Source organism: Apodemus sylvaticus, chromosome 3 (genome assembly GCF_947179515.1).
Source record: "Apodemus sylvaticus chromosome 3, mApoSyl1.1, whole genome shotgun sequence".
In the NCBI taxonomy this organism is placed as follows: Eukaryota; Metazoa; Chordata; class Mammalia; order Rodentia; family Muridae; genus Apodemus; species Apodemus sylvaticus.
The window spans coordinates 132,206,596-132,233,293 of NC_067474.1; positions in this window are offsets into that span (position 1 = coordinate 132,206,596).

A 26,698-nucleotide genomic window follows, 5' to 3' on the forward strand; every position below is an offset into this window, starting at 1 on the left:
GTTTTTATTAAGACACTTAACTTTTTCTTTCTTTCTTTTTTCTTTCCTTTTCTTTTCTTTTTTTTTTCTTTCTTTCTTTTTTTGTTTGGTTTTTGGTTTTTTGGATTTGTTTTTTTTCCAGAGAGGGTTTTTCTGTATAGCTCTGGCTATCCTGAAACTCACTCTGTAGACCAGGCTGGCCTCGAGCTCAGAAATCTGCCTGCCTCTGACTCCCAGAGTGCTGGGATTACAGGCATCCGCCACCACCGCCCGGCTTTTTCTTAACTTTATAAAAATATATTTTACATGACCATTGAGGATTTGTACAATATTTTTTAAGATTTATTTATTTTATGGGAGTACATTGTCTTTCTCTTCAGACAAGCCAGAAGAGGGCATAGGGTCCCATTACATCCACCATGAGTTTGCAGGGAATTTAAATGAGGACCTGCAGGAAGAACAGGCAGTGTTCTTCACCACTGAACCATCTCTCCAGCCCTGTTTTTGTTTTTTGGGCCACGGCTTTTCTGAGTATCCCTGGCTGTCCCAAACTCGGCTTGCACAGCAGGCTGGCCTTGAACTCACAGACTTCTGTCTGCCTCTCTGCCTCTGGGGTGCTCCAATTAAAGGCGTGCACCACAAGGCGTGGCTCTCTGGGTATTTCTTTATGACCTTCTCAACTTTCACATCTCAAGAAGACCACGGAAACACCCTCAAGGTAAGGGGGGAACAGGCCAGTGCACTTATCCCTTACACATATCTGGTGAAATCCAGCAAAGAGACCCCAAGGCAGTTCTCTGCCTCCCCAAAGCTTCAACACTTTATACAGTTCCTCAGTGGTGACCACCAACCAGAACATTATTTCTGTTGCTACTTCATAACAATAATTTTTGCTACTGTAATGAATCCTAATGTAGCAGATATACAGGAATCTGATATGGGACCATTGTGAAAGGGCGGTTCAATCCTCAGGAAAAGTCTCAATACAGGCATTAAAAGCCAGATCCCCAAGGCTTCTTGCATGCAAATTCAAAACTCCTGCGGTCCCAAGGGGTTGGTAGGTAGATATTCACTTCACTAGGCTCCTCCCCCGGAGGGGTGTGGTCAACGAAAGACCCCCATAAAAGTCCAAGCCAGTACTTCTGTTCTTCAGAAAGGGTTTCTCGCAGTCTGCCGAGATCACATTAGCTAGTGGTTACCATCGGAGTCCACCTCCTGCATCTGCTTGGGTAAGTCTCCAATCTCAGTGGGAAAGGTTACCAGTCTGGGCTGGAAGTTCTCAAGATGGGGAGGTCAGAAATGCTGTACTAAGGCAGAGAGAAGTATCTGAAGACATTCTATAAGGGGCATGTATTTATGTTTAGAGACAAACACAGCCTGTGCTGGAGTCAGTGGGGTGGAATTGTAATAAAAACAATTGTAACCATCACAGCTGTGTTTCAATATGAGATGCAGTTCCAGCTCAGCCCTGAAGCAGGCCTTGAAGGTGTCCTGAATGCCAGGACTCAGGTGCCAGATGGACACCAGTAGGAGAGTATATATGGTGACTACAACTCAAGTCCCATAATTAAAAATTAAAATTTTAAATTAAAATTTAATTTAAATTAAATTTTATTGTACAATTTTAAATTGAACGTTTTTAATTTAATAAAGAGTAAATAAATCTTTAATTTTAAAAAGATTTATATAATGTATGAGTTGTGGCTGTTTTCAGACACACCAGAAGAGGCCATCAGATTCCATTACAGATGGTTGTGATCCACCATGTGGTTGCTGGGAATTGGACTCAGGACTTCTGAAGGAGCAGTCAGTGCTCCTAACCCCTGAGCCATCTCTCCAGTCCTGACAACTGTGATTTTTTTAAGCCCAGCCTTGTCTATAGAAGGAGTTTCCAGCCAGTTAAGGTCTGTCTCAAAATAAGAATTTTAAAACAATGAAATGAAGCCAGGCATGGTGGCACTTGCCCTAATCCCTGTACTACAGAGGAGAGTCAGAGGCGAAGTGCATCAAGAGCAGCCTGATCCACCTAGTAGACTTCAGGGCAGCCAGGGCTCCTAGACAGACACTGTCTCAAAAAACACTTCAAAATTACATAACTGGCAGCATTTTTTGTTGTTGGTTGTGGTTGTTGAGGTGGTTTTGTTTGTGCGGTTTGTTTGGTTTGGTTTGGTTGATTGGTTTTGTTTTTTGCTTTGTTTGTTTGTTGGTTTTCGGTTATAAGGCCTCTCTTTATAAGAATTCACTCCGTAAACCAGCTTGGCCTAGAACTCACAGAAATACACCTACTTCTGCCTTTCCAGTGCTGAGATCTGTGGCACCAGGCCTGGCCTCTAAAAGTCATAGTTTTAATGGCCCTGTCCAGGTGTTCAGACCCATTTGCATTGCTGAGGGCCTGTAGGTTAGAGACCAGAGACAGTACTTTTATATGCACCAGGATTCCTTCCCGGCTTCCCTGCGTCCTCAGATACTGATCCGGTTCTGACAGGTTCTCTTTGGACAAATTAGAGGCATTGCCCTAGAGTGGCTTCCAGCATGGCTGTCTGGGAATGATTGTGGAGTCATGGGACAGGAAGTTTAAGATGCACTTCTGGAGCCAAGCAGTGGTGGCACACGCCTGTAATCCCAGCACTTGGGAGGCCAAGGCAGCCGGATTTCTGAGTTCAAGGCCAGCCTGGTCTACAGAGTGAGTTCCAGGACAGCCAGGGTTATAGAGAGAAACCCTGTCTCGAAAAAAAGATTCTCTTCTGATCTATGTTTTAAAATATTTATCTTTGCTTGTAATATGTATTTATAATATATATATTTTATATATTATATACTTGTCCGAATTTCTTGCCAAAAGAAAGTTAGGTCCCCTTGGCGTGGAGGCTTTTATGAGCCACACACACAAAAACATCCTCAAAATAGCTCTTAACCACTGAGCCATATGCCCCTTGCGCCATAGAGGTCTGTTGGTTTGGAATATTTATGCTGTATTTTTTGGTTGTCAGGTTTGGTTTTATGTTTGTTTGCTTGTTTGTTTGTTCATTTTGGAACTAGGTTTCTTTGTGTAGCTCTGGCTGTCCTGGAACTCACTGTGTAGACCAGGCTAGCTGGAACTCAGATATCCTCCAGGCGCTGCCTCTGGAGTGCTGGGGTTAAAGGCTTGAGCCACCACCCTTCACTTTACCTTAATCCCCCACACAGCCTGCCCCACCCCAAACTGCCGCCCCTCCCCCATGCTTCTCATAATTTTTTTAATGTGTTTAAACACTTTTGGTTGACAGTGGTGCTGTTTTCCTTTAATGCCAGCACTAGCGAGGCAGAGGCAAGCAGATCCCTGAGTTCAAGGCCAGCATGATCAACAGGATTAGTTCCAGGATGGCCAGGGCTAGAGAAACCCTGCCTTGAAAAACAAAACAGATGAAATAAATAATAATAATAAATTAACTTAAAAGTAGTAAAACAACAACATCAAAAAAAAAACAACTACAAAGGTGGTTTAGAATATGAATAGCAGGGGTGGTGGTCCACTCTTTCACTCACTCAGCCATATGCAGGCAGAGACACACAGATCTATGAGTTTGAGTTAAGCCTCTTGGACAGAATGAGTTTCAGGACAGCTAGGGCTCTACTGTGAAGCCCTGTCTCAAAAAAACCCAGTAATTATAAGAAGAACAATAATAATAATTCTTATTATTGTACTTATAATTATAATAATAAATTGTAATAACCTGAAATGACAATTTTCATTCTGCTGTTGCTGGGCCTTTCTCTTTGTTAGTTCGTTTGTTTTGAGATAGGAACTCTCTATTTACTCCTGACTGCTCTGGAACTCCTTGCTCCACATAGACCAGGATGGCTTGGAACTCACAGCAATGTTTTGGCCTCTGCCTCCCAAGTGCATTCGCCTCCAACTCTCAGCTTGCTCTTGACCTTTGAGACAAGACCTCCCCGTGTAGCTCTGCTAGGACTATCCTAGGGAATCACTTTTCCTCCTTCCCCTCTCCCACAGCACCTCAGGAGACCAGCATTCTCCTGTGTGGCTCTGTAGAGGACAGATCTCAGGATGGTCTCTTCCCCTGCAGTCCTTCAGGAATCATGTCTGCAGCACACCCAGGTGTTTCTTTCCACTGTCAATCCTGAATCTGAATTACCCATTCATTTGATGATAGACCGACTCCTAGATACATCTCACAGTTTGGTACAGTAAAGCAAGCCCCTGTGTGTCATCCCTGTTTTCTAAGGCAGTTGTGACATTTTAAATTTCTATGTTTCTTTTGGTTTTTCAAGACTGTTTCACTGTAGCCCAGCTTTCCTGAAACTCTGTAAACTAGGCTGGCCTAGAACTCATAGGTCCTCCCTCTGCCTCCTGAGTGCTGGGATTAACAGCGCTAACCACCATCACCATTCTGGCCCTCATTTACAGCTCTAGTGGTATGCAAGAATTCTGCCTCTCTACAGCTCAACAACACTAGTTACTAGTTGGGGGCCCCTCTTTGTAAATAATACCCAGCTGGGTCTAGAGAGATGGCTCAGTGGTTAAGAGCACTGTTGGTTCTTCTGAATGTCCCGAGTTCAAATCCCAGCAATACAGGGTGGCTCACAACCATCTATAATGAGATATGACTCCCTATTCTAGTATCTGAAGACAGGTATATTATACTCACATGTAATACATTTTTTAATAAAAAATAAAAAACACTCATCCAATAATTATCTGCTCTCTCTCCTTTCCCTCTCCTATGCTGATATTGGGCCCCCTTTCACTGCCCTGTTATTAATTCATGTAACTTGAGTGATGTTTTGGGGTCCTTGGCCGCTGTGTGTGTGAGCTGTTGCATTTTGAACCTAGGGCTTCTACCAACAAGCTGTGATGGCTTCCCTAGCCTCCCGTCCTTTGGTAAGATGCTGGGGTTGAATACAGGGCTTCAGTGTGATGTAGGCAATGCTGGCCTACCACTGAGCGACAGTCTCCAACCTTTTAATTTATTCATTTATGGTTGTTGTTATTGTTTGAATTTTCCAGAGGAGTTCTCTGTGTGGTCCTGGCTACCCTGGAACAGACGTTGCAGAGACCAATCTCAGGTGCATCTATCTGCCTCCTGAGTGTTGGGACCATGTGGCATGTGACACGACTGCACAGCTATTTATTTATTTATTTATTTGTATTTGTATTTCTTTTTCTTTTCTTTTTCTTTTTTTTTTATCTGCGTAGCTCTGGCTATCCTGAAACTCACTCTATAGACCAGGCTGGCTTCGAACTCAGAAATCTGCCTGCCTCCATCCTCCAGAATGCTGAGATTACAGGCAATCCAGCCAGCATCTATTTATTTTTAATCACAATCTTTTGAATGTTCTTATTGTTTGTTGGTTTTTTCGTTGGTTTTTAAAAAGGGTTTCTCAGTTGCCCTGTCTGTCCTGGAACTAGCTCCATAGAACACACTGGGGTCAAATTCAGGTATCCCATTCCTTTGTATCTGGGAAAACCCTGGAATAATGCTTGAATGATGTGAAGACATTCTTAGGAGGGTGAACTAGTCACAGACCTGAACTGCCATTGTGGGAACGGTCATTTTGGAGATACCTAACACGTAGTAACAAAAGTAGGAGTGACACCTGTGTTTTCCATCCTTTGGGTCACGTTAGGCTTTTCCTCCATTTCTTAGAGAATCTAGAAAGTTAATGAGCAGGCTCACAAGTGGACGACCTGGTCTTTCTCTTGTAGCACTTGCAAATTTTTTTTAAAACAATCTTTTTGCCAGCTACCATAAATCCCATATGGATTGTATAGACATACATATATATTTCCCCAGGATTTAAAAAAAAAAAAATACATGACAATCTCTCCAGTCTCTCCAACCAATCATTTGCTCTAAATAGCCCAAGTAGACTTTGAACCTACAATCTTCTTGCTTCAACCTTCCAAGTCGCTGGAACTGTAGGACTGTCACCCGAGGTGGTTTCTTCACTGTGTGCCACAGTGCATCTGTGTAGGGCACAGGACAACGTACAAGAACTGGTTTCCTTCTGTCTCTCTGTGGGTTTCAGGTTTGGATGACAGTGCTTTACCCACTTGCCATCCCCCCAGCCTCCTTCCTCCCTTTCCATTTACGAATAGGTTCACCAAGTCTATTCATCTTTAAAAAAAAAAAAAAAAAAAAAAAAAAAAAAAAAAAAAAAAAACTACCCATTTTTATTTCCGCTGACTTTTCTCAATTGGCTCTGCTCTAATCTTATTTCCTTCCTCCAAACACTTTGGAGTTTATTTTATTCCTATGACCCTAATTGTCAATAACGGGAGCTTGCTGTTTCATGTTTCTGGGCTTTTAATGCATTTTGTAGCCATACCGTAGAGTGTGCCCTACAAGGAGCAGTTTCTCCTTAAAGCAGCAATAGCCATGACTCCTGTGTCCCTAGTGACTGGTAGAATTGTTACGTGATTCCTTCAAAAGCTAATTTACTCATTTAACTGGGACTCTTCTAAAATGTCTAGAGAGCCTCTTTTTGAGTAAGAAAAGATGGTGGGATGGGTTAGCTTGCCATCTCTGAGAGGCAGTGTAAGGAACAGGACTTAAGGTGGTGTCATTGACCTTCTGGTTTTTCTTCCTAGGTATTTACAACTGAAAATCCAGTCACACAAACAGCTTAACTCCATCCTCCAAACATCTGCGGTGTGTCGGTTTGTCCAAGTCTTCCTGACACACAAGGAAAGGTTACAAGCTCCAGCTTAGCTCCAGGTTTTGGAGCCTCTCACAGCCCCCGTGAAGGACAGCCAGTGCAAGTCAGTCCAGAGTCATGACTTCCTGCAGTTCCACAGTGATGACCTCTGACTATTCTGCTATCCCCCAGTCAGTCTCAACAGCACAGCCTGCAAGAACCCTTAATATACCCCTTGCAGAGCCAGCTAAGGCTGGTCCTGTTGGACAAGAAGCTATGCCTGTTGTCCAGATGATCTCCATGGAGGGCTCACACCTGACAGATGTCAATGATAGCTCCAAGTCCTTACTCCCTGGATACCAGATGACAGCAGCCATGGAAAACAAGGGGACCATTTTTATTGAAGAGAGCCAGAACAACTCCCTTCATGATAATCAGCTAGCAACTGTTGCTGAGGGCTCCATGGTGAACTTCAATGCTGACCAAACCTCATTTGAAGACTGTCCATTCATTTCCTGGGATGACCAAGCCTCCTACGGGGGTCAGATGGTGACTTCCAGTGCTGATCAGATTTACCATGGGCATCAGAATGTGGCCTTCAATAGGGAGCAGAATGTCTATAGAAGTCTGGTGACCACTGGCAGTGGTCACCAGACAAACTTTAGGGATCAGATGACAACCTACACTGACCAGAATGTCTACAGAGATAAGATGAGTGGTGATCAGATCTACTATAATGATCAAATGACAGTTCCCAATGGAATCCAGACTCTCCATGGGGGTCAACCAGTGCCCCATGATTCTAACCAGACTCTCTATGGGGGTCAGACAATGCCTTTTGATACGAACCAGACTCTCTATGGGAGTCAGCCAATGCCCCTTAATTCTAACCACACTGTCTATGGGGGTCAACAAATGCCCCATGATTCTAACCAGATTCTCTATGGGGGTCAGAAAATGCCTTTTGATACTACCCAGACTGTCTATGAGGGTGAAAAAATGCCACATGATTCTAACCAGACTCTCTATGGGGGTCAGACAATACCTCTTGATACTAACCAGTCTCTCTATAGAAATCAAATGACAATCTCCACTGATGACTTCATCTATGGGACTCTGATGACACTCCCTAAGGGTAACCAAACTTTCTATGGCAGTCAGATGACAACTGCCAATGTTGAGCAGACAGTCTATGGGTTTCAGAAAATGTCCCTCAGTGGTAACCAGGCTCTCCATAGAAGTCAGAAGACCACTCCCAGTGATGAGCCAACCTTTGATGGAAACTCGATGACACCCTGTGATGGTAACCAAAGTCTCTATGGAGGTCAAAGGACAATCCACAATGGAGACCAGGCCTTCTATGAGAGTCAACCAATGATTCCCAGCACTAATGTATCTTACTACAGGGCTCAGAGAACTGATGTCCAGAATCTCTGTGGAAGTCCGAGGACAACCCCCAGAGATAATCAGACCTTCTACGGATACCATAGGACAACCCTGGATGGTAACCTAACCCTCTGTGGGGGCCAGACAACAACCCCCAATGGTGAGCAGACCTTCCACGACATGCAGATGACAACCCCCAGTGGGGACCAGACCAGTAATCCAGGATTGATGATGTCCCTTGACAGTAGCCAGATGCCCTATGATGACAGAAGCTTATACCATTCAAACTCACACTTGGACCCAGGACAGCCCTCAGCAAGCTCTTCAAGCTTTCCTGTGCTACCAGGAAATCTCCCAGAGAGGAAGAAGGACCTCAGGACCCAGAACCAAAAGAAAAGGAAGGCCCACATCTGCCCTAAATGTGAAAAGTCTTTTAAAAATTCAACCTACCTCAAATGCCATGAACTCAGTCACACTGGTGAGTGGGGATCTGTCTGTTCGTGGTGGTTGGGAGGAAAGTGGCTACACATCTGCCTTTATAAAGTTTGACACTCATTTGAGATTATTGCCACTTCCTGGAGCTCTGCCGCTGCAGAAATCTTTTGGGAAGGGTAGCAAGTTTGAAGGTGGATTGAGAGGTTTTATTGATAATCCTGGCTGTAGGGGTAGTGTCTCCTGTGCTCCAGCCCTCTGTGGTGACCTTTGCACTGCATGATGGGATAAGTGGCATATCAATTTGTTCCCTTGTGGAGGTTTCTGCCTCCTTTCCAGAGATGAGTGCTTGTCATGCCGTCTCACTGGTCATGAACAGCCAGGTTCAAGAAATCCTACCACCTGAGTCTCCAGGGACAGAGGACTATTGACCATGTTTATTTCAGACTCTGCTTTCCCTCTTTGGGGACTCTCTTCTAGGACCATCTTCCTTGTCACTCACTCCTTCATTGGCTTTCTTGTTCATCCCTTCCTTGCCTCCTCTTTTCCTGTTTTTCTCTTTCTTCCTATCCTTGAAGTTCTCCTTTACCCTCCAACTCTTCTTCCTACCCAGCTTGTCCTTTTACTTCTGGTCCTCCCTGTCCATCTTGTTTAACTTGTGCTCTGACACTCTGGACTCTGGGCCCATCTTCACCTGACTGTAATGAGCATCTCTTTGTCTCCGATACAGGGAAAAAGCCCTACAAATGCAAATTCCCGAAATGCACATGGGCATTCAAGCGCTCAGATGAGCTCTCCCGCCACATGAGGAAGCACACTAGACAATCGACCTTTGAGTGTGAATTCTGCCCCAACGCCTACACACGAAAGGACAACTTAAAGTCGCATCAAAAACGATGCCACCAGCCGGGTGGTGGTAGCACGTGCCTTTAATCATAGCACTTGGGAGGTAGATTTCGGAGTTGGAGGCCAGCCTGGTCTACAGAGTGAGTTCCAGAACAGCCAGGGCTACACAGAGAAACCCTGTCTTGAAAAACCAAAAAACAAACAAACAAACAAAAATTCCAGGAGAGGGAAACTCACTTGAAGTGTAAATAAAGAATATATTGAATAAAATAATAATGATAATAATAATAATATTAATTGACTACTTTAAATGATTTTCAAAAGTTTTAGGAGATGTTTATTGGCTAAGACCTTACCTTAAGCTTACCAGAGGAGAACTTAAACCTCTGATATTCTCAAGGGGGATGCAAATCCTAATTCCCCTTGACAATTAACTGATGAGGGATGAATAGCTTTGAAGAAAGAAGAGGAAGCTGTTAGCCAACAACAGATCTGTTATATAGACTGTGATCAACTGTTGTCTGATCACTTCATTGCTAATTTCTCATGTGCCCATAGCAGTTCTTTGGCAAAAGAGACCATTAGCGTGGAATCATCTGTGTCAGTATCCGAGTAAATATTTACTACCCTATTATGAAGATGTTGCTGGGTTAATAGAGAATTGTAAGAAAGAATCCCTGACGTATATTGGGAAAGAAACTGCTGAAATATTTTATTCCTTACTCCAAACAGCAATTAAATTGTTTATTGCACAATACTGATATTTGGCCTATCGCATGTACAAATTTCATAGGCAAAATTGATAATCATTATCCAAAAGACAAGTTGTTACAGTTTTCCTCTATGCATGATTTTATGTTTTCTGTAAATTTATGTATGCACTCCATAGAAAATCTTCTTACTGTATTTATTGATGCCTCATCTAATGGGAAGGGAGCATGTGAGATTGGATCACATATTCACTCTCTTGGAGTTTCCCCCAACTTCAGGACAAATAAGTGAACTATCTGCCAGAGACACTGTTTTGGAAATGTTCAAAAATCAAGTTTTTAATTTATATACTGATAGCCAATATATATCTCATGGTTTATGATTGCTTGAAACTTCCTATTTTAGATACTTCTAATTCTCAAATTTTGTAATTATGCAAATACAACTCACTCTAAGAGAAGGTACTATTTCTTAACATTATAGGTCATTTAAGAGCTCAAACTGTATTGCTGGGTGCCCTTGGGGCAATGCCACTGCAGATTTCTGTATGAGGCAGATTATAGGCCATACACAGGAACAATTAGCCAAACAATCTCATTCTCTACATCACCAAAATAGAAATAACTTGAGACAACAATTTAGTTTGTTTTTCCAGCAGGACATGGGCTGGACCTGTTGCACCCCCAGCACAGATGTGGCACCTGTGTAGCATAGATTTCACGGGGTCCCCAACAAATGGAATGAGGGTTATTCCCAGTCTTACAGAGTGTGACAGGAATCCTTGGGATGGGGAGATCTCAGTGTCTTTTCCCCAGCTTGGCCACTGAGGCTTGCTATGCTCTCTCCAGTTAGTTTACGAGCAGCACAAATTATTTTTCTCTCTTTAAAGGTCTGTGTGCAGTCCAGTGTGTGGTCTCTTTTACTCATTTATTTGAAGTACTTTGAAAGTATTTTCCACTCAGGACCCTAAAGAGAGGGGCATACCATAGATGCCTGGGACTACAGTTGTCCCGAGAAACATTTGAGGATCTTGGCCAACTCTCTCTCAATATAGAATCACCACAATTACACCGATGACACTTTTGAAGTCCTGGCTGTCCTAGAACTCACTTCGTAAACCAGGTCTGCATTGAACTCAAGAGACCTGCCTGCATCTGCTTCCTAATACCCAAACACAATGGCATTTTTAATGCCATGTTGTGAATATTTTTTAAAAAATGAACATCTATACAATCCCAGTGCCCAGGACCATGCAATCAGGAGTGGAGATGGCCACCCAGAACACCATCCTGGGATTCCTTCCACACAGTGAGAGGAGGCCAAAACACAGTACAATGTAAAATGGAAAGATATATTGTCCAATCAATGGCTTGTCCAAGATCCCATCATAACGAGATCGAGGGGAGCTGTTTGTGTTTTCCCGCAGGACAAGAACGATCCCATTTGGGTGCTGGAGCCACTGACGAGGAAAGTGAACCTCCAAGAGAGTGGAGAAGATGCTGAGACTTCAGTACTCACGGATATTGATCCTGATACTTCGTCTCCCCCTAGGGATGACAGAGAAGCTCACACTTTGGGCCATAGCAAAAACCTGGCCCATACCACTCCCTGTCCAAAGCCTTTTCCTGGGTCAAGGAGTGGGCAGGGATGTTAGCCATGGCCGCCCTTATGTGCTTAGCAGCCTTTATTTGTTTATGGTGCTTCTGTCATGTCAGACAAGAACAAATTGCACATAAAGCCATGGTCTACCAAGCACCCGTAGCCATGGACTCTAATGAGGATGTTTCTATCTGGCTTGCCTCCCTAAAAAATTGATAGCCTTCGCCCCAGGGTATGCCTCAAACCAACTAACTTCCAACGACACCCCAAGACAGGCAACTTCTCAACACTTGGACCAACCTAGGACATGGGGCCTGCTGGGCGAGAGGGTAACCCTTTGACGGGTAAGACCAAGTGGGGACTGAGATGACCTAAGACAGGGGTCGTTGGTTACCACCTTCCAGGCAACTGGATTAGCCCCTGCAAGGGACAGCATCAATAAAATAAAACAGGGGGAGATGTGGGAAGCCACTTTATCCAGCGCCGTTGCAAGACAGCGCTTTCAGGAAAATTTTAGTACTGGTAAACAACTCTGGTGCATGTGCACCACAACAACACAGTGACTCAGCACTGGTATGGTAATGAGGTGCACCTTAGTTCTCCTATCACAATGCAACACGCCCCTAAGCACGGGCTGCTGGGCTATATAAGGGCAGCAAAAGACAGGCTCGGGGCCCTGTGTTGGAGAAGAAAAGCAAGGTCCTGAATAAAACACAGCAGAGAAGAACCTGGTCCTGTCCCGTCTTTCCTTGCGGGACGAAGTCGGGCACAACATATGTGGGGAATATAAGAGTCATGGGAGGCAGAGGGATGGAGGAAACGTGGTTGGGTGGGGAGTGAAAGGGGAGGGTCAGGTGGGGAGAGACAGGAGAGAGGGCCAAAGGCCCATGAGAAAGAAGTGACAGAAGAGACCCTGGGCTGGGCAGGAGAGGGAATTGATGCCAGTCAATACAGCCGAGATAGAACAGATATGTCCTTCTGTCCAAAGGGCACTTGAGACAACTTTTCTCCTTTAGAGAAATATTAAAGTCATCCACTAAAAGGATTTACTTTATCACCCAGTCAGTCCTAGGTATTAGGAAAAAGTCATAAAAATTAAAAAAAATTAAGGGTCTAGTAGGTCCTAGCTACTGCAGGTTGCTTAAAGGATGTTTAACAACACAGAGCAGCTTGGGAGACAAGAACTTGTCCATAAACTGAAAACCACACCCACCTTCTCATTATGAGACATATGGCCAATTGCAGATACCCAGCAACATTCAGTTGCCTTGCCCTCTGTGAAAAGAATATGCACCTCCTAGCTGAGAGTTCTGCCTTCAATCACAAGAGACAGTTGGTCTGTGTCTCAGACAGACAACAAAGATTCCCAGGGGTGAGCACAAACCAACCTGTAAGGAATAGCCCAACACCAAGCTCTCATAATGGTTGAACTAACCAGTTCAGCTAAAGCCATCCATATTAAACATACCCAGTGACCCTGGAAACAAAGAGAGACTGTAGTCTCTAGTGCCTGGATGAAGAGGCAGGTGTCCTTGTCAGTCATGCAGGAATATGCCTTCCTGCCTAGGAAGGAACCTGGCCACTGATACTCAGGACTCCTGCTCTTCAAGACAAACAGAGGGCATGGTCTTGAACCTGAAGAATGAATTCCTCAGGCTCATGCTGGGAAAGTGAGTCAGCCTGTCTTTGCTTTTAAGTGGACAGATACAAATGGAAGTTCAAGTGGGCAACATATGTGGGCCAGGTTGCCCCAAAGATTTAAACATACTCTGCAGCCCTGTTGGATGAAACACTGAGGGCTGAATTCCTGTCCTTGCCTCAGAGATTTCCTGGGAAAACAGATTGTAATGGGGCCACTGCTGGGCTGCTGCCAGACTTACAGACCTTGGCATCTGAGCTCAACCTAGAAAGGCCACCCTTGTACCTCAGAAGCTCCCTGTCCTGGAGAGCAGCCGAGGAAAGCAAGAGGAGCCTCTCTCAGAGGAGGACTGCTGCCCCTCTTCAGGTCCAATTCCTAACACTAAGAGACAGACAGGATTGAGAGGACCAAGTGATGGCTAGTATCTTAGTCAGGGCTTCCATTCCCACACAAACATCCTGTCCAAAAGGCAAGCTGGGGAGGAAAGGGTTTATTCAGCTTACATATTCACATTGCTGTTCTTCAACAAAGCAAGTCAGGACTGGAACTCAAGCAGATCAGGAGACAGGAGCTGATGAGGAGGCCATGGATGGATGTTACTTTCTGGCTTACTTCCCCTGCCTATCTCAGCTTGCTTTCTGATAAAACCCAGGACTACCAGCCCAGGGATGGCACCACCCACAATGGACCCTCCTCTTTAATCATTAATTGAGAAAATGTCTTACAGCTTGATCTTATGGAGGTATTTCCTCAAGAGAGGCTCCTTTTTCTTGGATAACTCCAGCTTGTGTCAAGTGGACACAAAACCGGCCAGCACAGCTAGGCACTGCTGCTTCTGCACAACAGAGCTTGTGGAAATAGCAAAGCCTCTGTACCAGCACAAAGGGGGACACTGAGCTGCTGATCTGGACTGAGACTTAAAGAAAAGACATTTGAAGCTTTCAAAACAGCTCTGACTTGGGCTCTAGCCCCATCAGTTCCAGATGTTTCAAAATCTTTTCAACTGCATGTCCATGAAACAAGACAGGGAAGAGATATATCCCAAACTTTGGGGCCATGGAAAATACCAGTGATAGACCTGTCCAAATGCTTAGACCATGTAGCCACAGACATGTCCACCTGTCTAAGAGCAGTGACTGCTTCTGTTAGTCTACTGGACAAAAAGACAAAAAACCAGGCAACTCTGAGTCAGGAACTTATGCTCACAATACCCTATGGCATGGTTGAGTCTCTCTCCTAGACCACCAGAACCTGCCTGTTCACTGCCTATGTGACCCAAGAGCAGGCCCCCTTCCTGGGCCACCCAAGAAACTGGTTTGAAAATCCCAGTCACCAATTCTGCTAAACCCTTGCCAGAGGAACAATCTCAGGTGTTCATCTGACAGTGTCACAAGAAAAAAGAAACGCAGACAAAAAAGTAAAAAAGGAAGAAAAAAAAAGGTGAAACCCAGTTTGTAGAAGTTTGATTTGGCTTCATGCCAGGTACTTCAGCAAGAAGGACAGCATTGATCAATCTGACCCAGGTTCTCAGATGAGGAAAGGAAAGGCTATCACTGTATTCAGGAACAGATTTTATATATTTACTACCACACGTGTCCATGGTATGAGGCTTAGAAAAAGACAGTTTCTCAACTACTAGGGGAAAGGACATGACAAAAAACAAAAAACAAAACAACAACAACAACAACAAACCCCAATCTCGTCACTCCAAGAGGCTTTTTGCCTTCCCCTCCAAATTGCTGTCCTCCATTCCTGGACCACTGACCTGGCTGGCAGTATGCTATTGACTCTAAGACTGGTGGGGCTGAGTGATAACTAATGACATACTCCTATCTGCTGATACATAAGACTCCATGGTAAAGAAGAAATGCTCTGGGCAACGGTGGTACACTCCTTTAATCCCAGCAATTGGGAGGCAGAGGCAGGCAGATTTCTAGTTCAAGGCCAGCCTGGTCTACAGAGTGAGTTCCACAACAGCCAGGATTACACAGAGAAACCCTGTCTCGAGGAATAAGAAGAAGAGGAAGGCTACGTACCCATCAAACTTTCTCAGTGGCTCAGACTAAGTATGTATTCTTAGAGTGGATGCCCAGTGTGAGATGGCTCAGCCATACCCCAGGTTACTGCTCCAACAAATCCAAAACAGAGAGCCCGTACCCAGGACAGGGTCCAAATGACAGCCCAAGACACTGGCAAACCCAGGGGAAAACTGTCCTCATCGAGATCAGCCTACCTGGGAAGGCTGAATGGACTTGCTGGTTTTTTAGAGATGTGTTCTCCAGGTGGGTAGCAGATTTCTGCACCTAGACTGAAACTGCTCAAATTGTAATTTCAAAGCTCCTCCTGATTTAGCTCCCCCTAGCAATGGAGTCCAGCAATGGCCTAGGTTTCAGAGGCAAAACCTCTCAATTAGTAGCTAAATATTTAGATATAAATTGAAAACTTCCTTATGTGTAAAAAGTTCTGCGAAGGTAGAAAAACAAAACTCTAACAAAGCTGTCAAAGAGGCCAGCAAAGAGCCTGGATAGACCACCTTCCTTGCCTTGCTTGGGGTGTACTCAGCCCCACTTAGGGAGGGATTTACCCCATGAGATTGTGTTAGGAAGACTTCTCTCATTGCTCCCCAGGATCAGAGAGCAGCAGTAGGCAGAACTCTAACCATTCCTTCCTCAAGTCCCTCCAGGCCCTCCAGTCCTCCATAAAGGCTTCTCACCAGGCTTTCCAGGAGACCCAGGGGACCTCCAGTTCTGCCACATTTCACTTTCTTGGAACCCAAAGATATCATCTGGGTCAAAAGGATGGTCTGAGGGGGACAAGGACAACCTAGAAAGGACTGTCCAGTGACTCTCTCCACTCTGATGGCAGTGAAGGTAGCTGACCTTTGCCCTGGATCCACCACCCCCAGGCCTGAAAGTGGAATTCCACAAATGCTGCCTCCCAAAGGACTATCTCCCAGATTGCAGGCCTGTGGGAAGTAAGGTTTCATTGTGTGCTGGGCCTTCTACTGCCTGTCCCTGTACCTCCTCCTGAGTCTTGTGCTTTTTCCTATGGGGTTGAGTATGGTCTAACACCCACCACCCTTAGGCCTGGACTTCGAAACTGAGGAACATGTTAGCTCCTGTGAATACAGACTAGCAACCCACATTCATCTAGAGTTCTACTAGTCTAGATGTTTCAAGTGTCTGGGTGTCCTGGAGAAATATAAACATTTACCATGACATATAAATATGTCATTTACAATTTTATGCAAGTCCAGTTGCAGGGACCCCTGTTGCCTGGAACAGGGGGATTCCCACTGCAAAAATTAGGGTTGTAATACTGAGGCTTCCTGAAAAATTCCTTCAGAACGATTCTGGGTTTTGGAAAACAGGAAACCTGGGGCATCAGACTCTACTTCTCATGAAGGGTCTCTGGAAATAAGAGTTCATCTTTCCGGGCAGGAATCTGCCAGGTTGACTGATTATGCTTAGACACCGGACCCAATTACTAAACAAGGATAGGAACTAATGTGAGTGTCAGTCAGCCCAGTGACTGACACAATATTGTCTCTGTGGGATGTTGGCTCACTATCCTCTGTCTGAATCTTCCCTATTGAATAGCTTCCACAGGAATTTACATGGGAAGGATCTAGTCTCAGAAAGTACAGGTGGTGGTGGGTGGTGGTGGTGATAGTGACCTTCCTGTTCAACAGAAACACTCAAGGGACAGGCAGCCACCTGCGATCTTCCTGCTGAAGTTGAGTACTAGGATTTGGTACTGAACTCATTTCTCCCCAATAATCCACACAAAACTGAAGTTAAAATGCATTTAATTTGCCATTTGTTCAGACACTGCCACCAAACACATTAAAGAACTGTCTCAAGAAAATGTGACTGCATTGCAAGTATGATAACGGTCCCAAGATGCAGTCATCCTGGGATGGGCAAGGCTGGATTTTCTTATTTGTTGCTGTAGACAACAGGTTGTATTTCCTCTCTCCCACTCTCTGCCTCTCTCCCTCCTTCTCTCTCCATCTCGATCCCCCCCATATCTCTATCTCTCTCTGAGACATGGCTTCATGTAGCTCAGGGCAACCTCTAACTTCTTTTGTAGCAAAGGATGAGTTTCTGATCCTTTTGCCTTCCATACTAAGTGCTGAAAGGTTAAGCACCACACACACCCAGCCCTGTGATCAGGATAAAACCCATGGCACACAGTCTGCTCTCTGAACTTCATCTCTGTTTGTATTTTAGTCTTTGGATGTATATTATCATGATTACTTGTGGGCTGTGGCTCTTAGGTCATTAACAAGCCACCGGGCAAGCACTGAATGATCTCCCTTTGACTAGATTAACAGTTGTTCAACTGACCTGGTACCATGATCTATGAATTCCACATTGAGAAAAATATTGGTGAGTCACAGATTAAAACAAAAAAAAAATTCCACTCCATTCTAGAGGATCACAGGAAAAATATTCATAGCCAATGGTGTGGCAAGCTTCTCAAAATGAAAAGACAAAGCAGAAGATAAAAGGGTCAACTGAAATTAAATTTGGCCTGTGTACTTGTGTATACTGGAGTGTCTATACTGGACTGTCTATACTGGAGTCCTTACAAGAGAGACCACAGGGAGTAATTAGAGAAGTCTGGGGAAATCAGTGTAGCAACTGGTAAGAAAGGGAAGTTCTAGTAAAGGACGCCATTCACGATCAGGATCACCAAAATTAAACTCAGTGGGTTCAAAAAAATGTGTGAGAGGCTCGGTCAGACAAAGCAGCATTTCCTTGTGAGGGAGGACACACAATGGGGTTGTTGCACATATGGAGAGAGAGGCAGAATAGGGACAGATTTTTTTGAAGCCCCTGTAAGCCCAACTAGGAGTTTGCCCTTGCAGCATAAACCTGTGTCCTAGGCATCTACAGGGGGCCAGCTACTCAAGTCGCCTGCTGCAAGGCAAATGCCACACAGAGTCAAGCTGGCTGGTCTCTAGACCAGCAGTTCTCAACCTGGTGGGTTGTGACCCCTGCGGACAGATGATCTCAAATGACCCATTCACACAGGTGGAATATCAACAACCCTGCACATCAGACATTGACATTACAATTCATAAGGTTAGCAAAATTTCATGTATGAAGAAGTAACAACAATGATTTTATGGTTGTGGGTAGGGTCTCCATGGCATGAGGAACCGTGATAAGGGTGGCAGCCTTGGGACAGAGGACCTGGTGCCCAGCTTCCCTGCCTGTCCCATCTCTTAATCTCTTAAAGCTACTTAACACCACATTGCAGGTGGCCCTTAGCCTGCAGAGATCTGCAATGTGCCCTCTAGGGGATCTGTCCTGCTAAACATTCCATTAGACTCTGCCTCCTAGAGCAGGTTTCTCAGGCAGCCTCACCCCTCAAGGGCACAGCCTGCTACCTTAGACTATCAGCAGTGGTTATCTTAACACAAGATAAGCTCTTCTGCAGACATCAGTCTTCTTCTGGACTCCTCCACATCCACCCCAGGAGGAGATCAGTGGGTTCACGAGGTACAAACCAGGACATGGAGTCTACCTGCTGCCTGTGCTCTTGCCTAGTTAGTACCTGGGCTACAGATGAGTGTAGCCAGGACAAACTGCCTGCAGGCAAGGATTCCCTTACAGTGAAGATCTGCAGATGTGGCTGCCTGCTGACTCGGGTGCATCTTCCCATCCTCCCAGTCCTCTCAGCTCCAGAGGGAAGGTTAACAACCTTTGCCCCAGGCATTCTCAGGAACTCCAGATTCTCAGCCAGGAGGATGGATAATCCAAGGCTTCTATGGACTCCTAAGTGGGCTGAAGATCAGGCCAGGGAGGAAAGTTGTTTCTTTCATTTTATTGCAGATTTTTTGCCAAGTGAAACTGTACCCATCACATGCCCCTCCTCTATACCCAATCACCACCTTCCTCCAACAAGGCGTGCATAGCCCCTTTCAGCTAAAAGTTTCCAAACATCATTCCACTGATATCAGTGTCCTTGGGTCCAATCATCTCTGAACTGTGCCACCATTTAGAGAGGAAGCCTTTGACTTTTGAGTCCTTGGAGATTTATTACTCACCGGGAGAATGAAGTGTACCTGGACGCACATCCACTCCTTCAAAAACTTGACAACACTCCCCCACACTACAGTGAGTATGGGTTCTGATTTAGATATGCGCCATTCTTTTCCTCCTGTCCACGCCTCTCCAGGCTCCACTGCCCCAGGCCTGCTAAGAGCATTTTACACTTATGCTCAAGAATAATGTTCATTGAAATGCAAACACTGTTATATAAATACAGAATCCTATTAGTTATAGGATTGTTTTATCATCACACACAAAAGGAAAGGAGGAATTTCCAATCGTGTGCTATAAACAATGCGCCTGGGAGGCTGCAGTCTGTAGTCCTGGTTGCTTTGGTGGCAGGCAGGCTGCTGTCTGCAGACCTGTGTGCTAGGGAAAAGATCCATGCTCCTAGAGGGAGAATTTGTCCCCTCAGAAAAGCACTGCACCTCTTGTGGGACCCCAAGGCAAAGCAGTTGTTTTGTTTATAGGGTTTCTCCTGCAGGAACAAGCAACAGCTCATAGCTGTGTGGAATGAGATGAAGAAGCTGCAACTGTTTCGACCATTTTCAGCCATTAGGGAGCGCTGGCAGGTCCTGCTCAGGGAAGGTCAGGCCCAGGTCTCTGTAAACTGCTCAGCTCAGGCAGTGGTCAGACACCATGGGTGCTGGGTAAGGGGCCTTGTTGGTTTATTAACATGGGGAGGATTCGGAATTGAAAATTTAAAGACATTTGTTTGTTGGTTCAGGTGGGTGCACTCTGAAATCCCAGCAAATGGGAGGGAGAGGGAAGCAGGTTGACACACGTTTGAAGCCAGTCTACAGACAGACTCTCAGGCCAAGAGAGCTACACCATTACAGCCTGCCTACAAAAACAAGCCAAAGAGCAAAACAACAGAATCAGGGAAGATAAGACTGAGACCTCATTTTAGAGGAGAGGCTCCTATACAAAACAGGCCGTCATGAAAATCCAAAGAACCCAAGTGTCCTCCCAGGCACCGGAACAAAGTAAGATGGCTGGTGGCTTGAACATCTGGATTTGGATTTCTTAGAGTTGTGCCGGCAGGTTCATGGACAAGGTGCTGAAGTCAGGCTTGTCCTCTCCCAGGGGGCTCTGTATCAACGCCGACCTCCTCCCTGTGTGTTCACAACCTCCCTGCCCTACACACAGACACACACAAATTCATCTTCCTACAACATCAGTCTTATTGTCATATTTTATTTGTTTCTTTTTTTTTTAGGGGTTAGGGGTCATGAAAGGGTCTCACTAAGTAGCCATGGCTGTCCAGGAACTCTCTGTGTAGGCCAGGCTAGCCTTATACTCATAGAGATCTGCCTGCCTCTGTCTCCAGAGTGGCTACCATGTCCAGCACTAGGCATTTTCTCAGTGGTAACTTCAGTTAACTGTATTGAACACTTCCTCTCAGAACAGTTACGTACTTAAATGCTGGGCACTAGGCTCTTGGAATGAGACTTGGAGAATGGTTACAACAGAGCACATAAAGACAGTTTTCAGAAGAGATTTAGTTGCAATGTAGTGGTCAGATCACACACTCTAAATTCTGTGTAATTTCAGTTTGTTTAGTGTTTTGATGGCATACAACATTTATTATGTTAAGTACCTTATATACTTTATATCCCAGTCACAGCTCCCCCTTCCCTCTTGGCAGTCCCTTCCTTCCATCCATCCCCACCTGTCCTCCCTTGTTCCTCAGATGAGGGGAAACCTCCCAGGGACACCAACCCTCCTTGGCAAATCAAGTTGCAGTTAAGATGAGGCACATCTTCTATGGAGGCTAGACAAGGCAGCCCTGTTAGGGGAAAGAGATCCAAAGGCAGGCGTCAGTGTCAGAGGCAGCCCTGTTCCTTTCTGTGGTGTGTGCCTAACTCTCAGCTTCTGCTCACACCTGCAGCCCCTCTTCTTACCTCAAGGCCCTCAGCAGGACCGGGTAGAATACAGAACTCCCGAACTCACACTGAAACTGGACTTCTGCTTCTGTTCTGCGTCTCCTGGGAGCCCTTCCTTAACAAAATGCAGACTAAGTGACACTTGCTTGGGTCATTTTGTAGAAAGCTTCTGTCAGGGCTGGGGCAGTGCTCAGTGGTTAAGTCCACTTGCTGCCCTTGCAGAGGATCCAAGCCCACTCCTGCACACCCAGAAAGGACAGCTTCAAACCTCCTGTAACCCCTGCTCCAGAAGATCCAATGCCCTCCTCTCACTTCCAAGGACACCTATATGTACACAGCACATGCACACACACATAAACAAATGTAGAATCTTGAGAGCTAGGTGAAGCTGGAGGCTGAGGCCTTGTGAAGTTCAAGGCCAGCCTGGACTGCATACTGAGACCCTGTCTCACAAAACAAAACACCAGAGTGAGCCGTGGATATGGTGACACATTCATATAATTCAGGAGGATGGGATAGGACGGTTAGGAATGGGGAGGAACATGGGCTGAGGTTTAAGACTACCTCAAAACCAAACAGGCACAAGGACGTGGGTCCCGAGGGGTGGGGAGTTAGAGACAGTTTGATTCTGGATTCATGGATGAGAGAAGCCAAGATGCTGAGGCCTTTTCTCCCCTTCCAAATCATTCTTTGCCTGCAGATATGCAGTTTCCCACGGGGGCTGTGTGGACAGCACTGGCTTCTCTTTTTAGATGCCTCTGTTCTGGATTTCAGTAGATCTAGTCACAGACTATTTTTCTAACCTAGAGATGGTGATAGTCTCAGAGCCCTTGACCTGACATATGGAAGAGGAATTGCAGGAGCCTCTGCATCACTTCCATGGCTTCCTTGTCTCTTTTATAATGAATGGATGATTGTTTTAGTTGTTAATTTGTTTTTCAATTTTGTGGGTGCTCTAGGCTTTTTTTTAAAAAAAATTATTTATTTTATATATTTGAGTACACTATAGCTGTCATCAAAAGCACCAGAAGAGAGCATCTGATCACATTACACATGATTGTGAACCACCATGAGGTTGGTGGGAATTGAACTCAGGAACTATGGAAGAGCCCTCAGTGCTCTAACCACTGTGCCATCACTCCAGGCCTGCATTTGGGATTTTTGAGAGAGACTTTCTCTGTGTAGCCCTTGCTGCCCTAGATTGGCTTTGTAGACCAGAGTGTCCTCAAAGGCTGTCCTCAACCTCACAGAGTCCTGCCTGCCTCAGTTGGGATAAAGGTGTGTGTGCCACCAGGCCTGACTTAAACTGATGATTTTAATTAAGTAGAGATAAAATTAAAGAGAATATAGAATGACCATCATATAACACAACCAAATGAGGAATTACAAAGCAGGAAGTGGATCTGCAGAGAAGTGTAAAGACTGGACAGAGTAGTCTGCCCTGGGCCTGCCTAAAGTCACCTGTGGATATTAGCGCATTGCTTCAGAGAGCAGGTATGATGAGTGAGCACTGTCCCTTGATCCGGACAAGTCAGTAATCTGAACTCCAGCACTCTTCAACAGACTAATTGTAGGTACCCAAGGCCTACAAAGCTGGCAATGTATAGGTCTGTTGCCAAGGCAACAGCTGCCATTTACCCAGAATTCCATAGCCCACCTTTACCTGAAATTATGTCACCATCAGTATATAACCAGGCAGCGCTCTTTCCCCCTCCTCTTTTTCTCTTCCCTCTTTCTCCCCTTCCTTCCTGCCTGCCACCCCTTCCCTATCTTAAATAAAGTCCTACAGGAAACTATCTGGCCTAACGTGTCTCATTGCGGCTCCCGGTTCCACCGCGTCCCTGCAGCACAGTGCGGTGGTCGTGCTTGAGTGAGTGCAGCGAGCAGCCGCAGCGCAGTGAGCAGACACGACCTTCAGCACAGAAACCAAAATTTTGGTGTGCCAGCCAGGAGCACTCCCACCCACCATTGCTTCTGCTATGCTGCTGCATTCCCTCCTGCCCGTGCCACTGCTTCCTGCGCCGCCTCTTCCGCTGCTGTCGCCCCCCTCGTGCTGCTGCCCTGCCCACTGCCCGCCGCCGCCCCACCCGCCACTGCCACCGGTGCTGCCGAGCAACCCACGACTCAAGAACTCCAGCCCTAAGGCTTGCCACGTGGGTTGCCTCTGAGCCGCTAGACCAAATAGTTCCACGCTCCCGGATATCGCATTACACTCCCTTTAGCAAACACCATCAGCCTAAGCAGTAAGGTGCTTCAGTTGGCTGGGCGGATTCTTAACTGTAGAAGGGATCTGGCCAATCTTTTCTAGAGCTAGGTGCCTCCCCAACTAACACTCGTTTTAGGACACTCAAACCCCAGGTGTACCCTAATCCAGAAGTGATCCTGAGTCTCCCCATTGGCTTTTACAGCCATCCACGAAAATCCTGGTCCAGGCGGGACACTTCTTCTGGCTCTTAGCCCCGACTCCCAAGGGTCCTCACAATGGTCTGGGCTCTTTGGCTTAGCTGCCTTTATTTGTTATGCACTCTTCAGGACGCTGATTGTGTAATAACAAACCCCCACCCACCTGATGGGTAATAGAGTGTCTTCGCCGGTACCTCCAGGCACCCCATTGGGATGTCTCCTGGAAAATCTCAAGTCTCTGAAACTAACACACAATTTGAGGCGGTCAAAACTAATAAACCTCTGTAATAAGGTCTAGACTCAATATAAGCTAGACAATAATTCCAAATGGCCACCTAATGGCACCCTAGATCTAATTGTTTTAAGAGATCTTAATACATACTGTCAGCAATCCAGTAAATGGGACCAAATCCTATACGTTCAGGCTTTTATCTATCTCCGATCTAATCCTTCTCTGCGCTGCCTGCTCCCCATCTCAGCTTCTCCTAGCCATGAAACCTACTCACCCTCCACTAGATGAAATTACCTTTGACCCCGCTGACGAACCGCCTCCGTCCACTCGCCACAGACATGTTGAGACTACAAGATCTCAAACTACAGCCTCAGTTTCTCCTTCTCACCAGGTCTCAGAGTCTACCAACCCGACCTCCCCAGATGCCTCCTCTCCCTCTGTGCCAACAAAAGATCACCACAGACGCCTTGAACTGGCGCCAACCTTTACCCCTCCTATTACGTGTTCAAAGGCTACGGCCAAACCCCCAAGTTCTCCTCTGAGGACACCTGACTCAGCACCAGTCCTTCCTCTGAAGGAAGTGGCTGGAATTGATGGTCTGGTTAGAGTACATGTTCCCTTCTCATTGAGTGAACTTTCTCAAATAGAAAGTAGACTGGGTTCTTATACTTCTAAGTCCTCTAACTTTATTAAAGAGTTTCAGTACATTATTCAATCTTACAACTTGACTTTCCATGATGTTCATATGATTCTTACTAACAATTTACTTCCTGATGAACGCAGGCGAGTTTGAGAAGAGGCAAAAACGCATGCATACAAAATTCACCAGACAGACGGAAGCTATCCAATTGGATCTCAGGCAGTGCCTGACCAGGACCCTCAGTGGGATTACAATTCCACAGCTGGTATTTTAGCCAGAGACAGGTTTGTTAAATGCCTTCTGGCTGGTCTCAGAAAGGCAGCTTTAAAGCCAATAAATTTTGAAAAACTCCAAGAGGTTGTCCAGGACAAACAGGAAAATCCATCTCAGTTTTTAGAACGCCTCACGAAGGCTTTGTTACAATAAACTAATCTAGATCCTGAGAATCCGGAAGGTAAGCAACTCTTACTGACTTATTTCTTTTCCCAAAGCTACCCCGACATAAAAGCTAAACTTAGGCGCTTGGAGAGAGGACCCCTGACTCCACAAGCAGAAGTCTTTGTGCTGGCCTTCAAGGTGCACCATGGGAGAGATGAAAAAGCCTGAAAACAAAAGTACCACATGCTGGCAAAAGCTGTCCGACCAGCTCCAGCTACCACCCCGGGCCCCTGGCCTTCTGAGGCTCAGGTACCACCAGCTCCCCGCTATAAATGTGGTCAACCAGGTCACTGGGCAAAGACTTGCCCCAACCCCGCAAGCCAAGGGGACCATGTTCTAGGTGTCATCATGAGGGTCACTGGGCAGTCGATTGTCCTCATGTTACACAGAACAGAGGGCCATCCCACCCAGAAACCCCTCCAACTGACCTCCTAGGCTTGGCTATGGATGAATGAAGGGGCCGGAGCTCCCTCAACCCGACCTCACCCATCACTAGCAGGGAGCCCCGGGTAACTATCGTGGTATATGGGAAGCCCATCTCTTTCCTTCTGAATACCGGGGCCACTTACTCAGTCCTGGTGGAATTTTGGGGTTCCACTTCACCCTCGCATCCTCCCATAGTCAGGATAGGAGGACAGCCTTACCTTCCTCATCAGACCCCACCACTTAGCTGCACTTTTAGAAATATACCCTTCACCCATTCCTTTTTGGTAGTGCCAACTTCTCCCGTTCCCTTATTAGGAAGGGATCTTTTGGTTAAGTTGGGAGCTTCAATTTCTATTGCTCCCCCCACTCGCCTGAACCCAAGCTCGCCAGCAGTTCCCCTACTTCTCCTTCTAGCCAATCAACCTACTAACACTAACATGTTATTTCCTCTACCAGCTTCTCAGGTAGACCCCAGAGTTTGGGACATCCAGAACCCCTCTATCACTAAACATCATTCTTCTGTTGTCATCCAGTTACTGGACCCTACCAGGTACATCACCCAAGCTCAATACCCTCTCTCTCTCCAGAGCCTCAGGGGACTTAAGCCTATCATTTCTGATCTCTTAAGGAAAAAGCTTCTTCGTCCCACTTCTCCTTTCAATACCCCTATACTGGCAGTTAAAAAACCTAATGGTATCTAGCGCCTGGTTCAAGACCTCAAGCACATTAATGCTGCAGTGGTTTCTCTCCATCCTGTCATAGCTAATCCTTACACACTCCTTTCTACTATCCCCTCAGGAACTTCTCATTTCTCAGTCCTAGATCTAAAGGTCGCATTTTTCTCTATCCCTCTTGATGCCCAGTCACAGAACGTATTTGCCTTTACCTGGACGGATCCTGACACCCACTTTTCTACCCAACTAACCTGGACTGTTCTACCTTAGGGATTTCGAGACAGCCCACACCTATTTGGCCAGGCTCTAGCTTCTGACTTACTTTCTTTATCTCTCCCTAGATCTAAAATTCTTCTTTATGTAGATGAGGTCCTTGTCTGTAGTCCATCTCTAGAGATTAGCCAAGCTGACACCTCTGCTCTTCTAAATTTCCTTTCCAGTCGAGGCTACAGGAACTCTCCTTCTAAAGTTCAACTGTCCACTCCTCAGGTTACTTATTTAGGATTAACAATTACCCCAACCCATAAGGCTATTACCTTAGATAGAAAGAATCTGATTCAGTCTCTAACTGTTCCTTCTACAAAGGAAGAAATTTTATCATTCCTAGGAATGGCTAGCTTTTTACGTTCCTGGGTTCCTTCCTTCTCCCTCCTCTCTCAACCCTTATATGAGGCAGCATTAGGCCCCACCCATGACCCTCTTTCAG